Raw genomic sequence first — 2152 nt, forward strand, 5'->3', positions numbered from 1 at the left:
TTCATATAGAATCTGTGATAATACAGATCTCAAGATGACTTCCTACTCTGACCCCTACATCAGAATAAGGCAAAGATGTTTAATATTGCATCTTCTACAACCTGTCAAAACGCTTCTGTTCAAAGCTAGAGTTATGTCTTTGATCCTTAGCTGATCCTCAAACAGCCAGTTTTTCAGCTCTCTATTAATAGAGTGCTTGACCTAAATGACAAAGCTGTACTGGAAATAACCTATATATAGTAAATAAATACTATGAAATATGATGTCAAAATATTTGTTGACAAATTAACTAATGTTACTGTATGGGAGGAAGATTCTGAATTATTGAAGCAGTGCACAATTATTTTTTTTTTCAGTTCTGTTTTGACCAGTTAACTCTTTTGGAACCTGCCCCAAACCTGATGGTTTCTTTAAGTGTGGGAATCTCTTAAGTGACTCAAAAGTCATCTGAAAGAACATCCACACAATGGAAGGGAAAAAAAACCCTTGAGTATTTTGCTTCTTTACAGAAAACAAATAGAAAAGGCTGTGAGGCTCTCAAAGTCTTTTTTCTTGAAGCTGTCTGTATTCTCTTTTTAGATTTTTTTAGCTGCAAGGTCACAGGTGTGAAATACTGTACTGTAAGTAATGTCCCACAGTGCAAAGGTGGGCTCTTTTGGAGACTAAGATGTTCGTATCATTCTTCTCCTTGGTAGTCTCAGATCACGATAATCCTGTTGGTAGTAGTTTCATGTCTCTATTTAGGACTAACTTGTAAAACTTACCATCTCTATGAGCAAGGGGAAGAAGACAGACCAGCACTTCAGCAAGGTTTGAATTTCCCTTTATAGTGGTACATTTGAAGCTTTAATTAGCACATTTGATCCTCTTTTAAACAAAAATTAGAATGCCTAAAAATGTTTAGCAAAAGGAAGAGAGGAGGTAGAAACATGTTGATCTTGTTTGTTACTTTATCTGAGATCTATCCTGTCTAACTGAACTAGTTGTAAATTGGTTCTCAGTGGAAAACTGGCTATGGCATTCACTGAAGAATACACTTCAGCAAGTAACCTCTGGAGAAGCTGGGCACTAACATGCCCAAGTCTTACTCCTATCTAGATAGATTCACATCTCCAGAACCTGTCACTGAGGTGTGATCCCCAGGGCTCACTGTAGGCGTGAAAGTGAAGAAATATAATTTGGTCTTGCTTTGGAGCATTACTATGCTATTTGAAAAAAAAAAAAAAGAAATTAAAAATACATTAAATTAAAACATTCGGCTACTCTCCATAATACCAAATAAGTTCAGACAGAGCTATTCATGTTTAGACTGTCAAATGCTGATGCAGAAAGTTCATGTCATCTCCAAGAGGAGTTACCTAAAGCTTGGGGAATGATCTTGTGGAACATCTCTCTGTCTAAACAAAGCGTGGAGATTTTGTCAGGAATTCTCATCTACATCAGAAAAAGTTGTTTGTTTTGTTTTTTTTTCCCTGCAGGGAACAGAAAAGGACATTACTAACTAATAATCCACTTCCTTTATTTTAGAAATGGATTTGACTTATTACAAATAGAGGAAATCTGGCCTTCAACCCCAGGTGAATTTGGAGGAGAATGCTAACTTTTGATGTCAGATGCTCAGCTCCAGATTCACCCCCGTGGTTTGGGTTCTATTCTGAGATCTGAATGTGTTCTATTTTCCAATTTGGACTGAAATACATACAACAACTTGCATCTCCTTAGCAAGGCAGAAGCTGATAAGGGTCTTGAAGGAACGATTCCTACTACTTGAACTCCACTTACAGAGAAAAACCTTGTGGCAATGATACCATTGATCTTTAGTCCTTTTCTTGGTTCCCCAGAAGTATTAACCTAATTTTTAGTGGTTGCTTTGTCAGTTCAGCCACAGCTGTATTACTGTATCAAGATTTTTTTGGATCAATTTGATGTTTTTTAGTAGATTAGCCACTAGATGGCACTTAAAGTTTGCTTTCTTTTCCAGAGGTATTTTTGAAAGATCTGTTCATCTGTAATTAAGGAGTTGATGACTCCCACTGGGACTATGTTGGCGGAAAGCAAGATGCAACAACATTTGAGTGAAAGCAGGCAAAAGTATAACCATTAAAGGGGGAACAATGACTATAATTTAAATAAGATTTGGGTGGTTGCAGTG

The sequence above is a fragment of the Merops nubicus genome, unplaced genomic scaffold, assembly GCF_000691845.1.
Source record: "Merops nubicus isolate BGI_N331 unplaced genomic scaffold, ASM69184v1 scaffold50358, whole genome shotgun sequence".
NCBI lineage: Eukaryota > Metazoa > Chordata > Aves > Coraciiformes > Meropidae > Merops > Merops nubicus.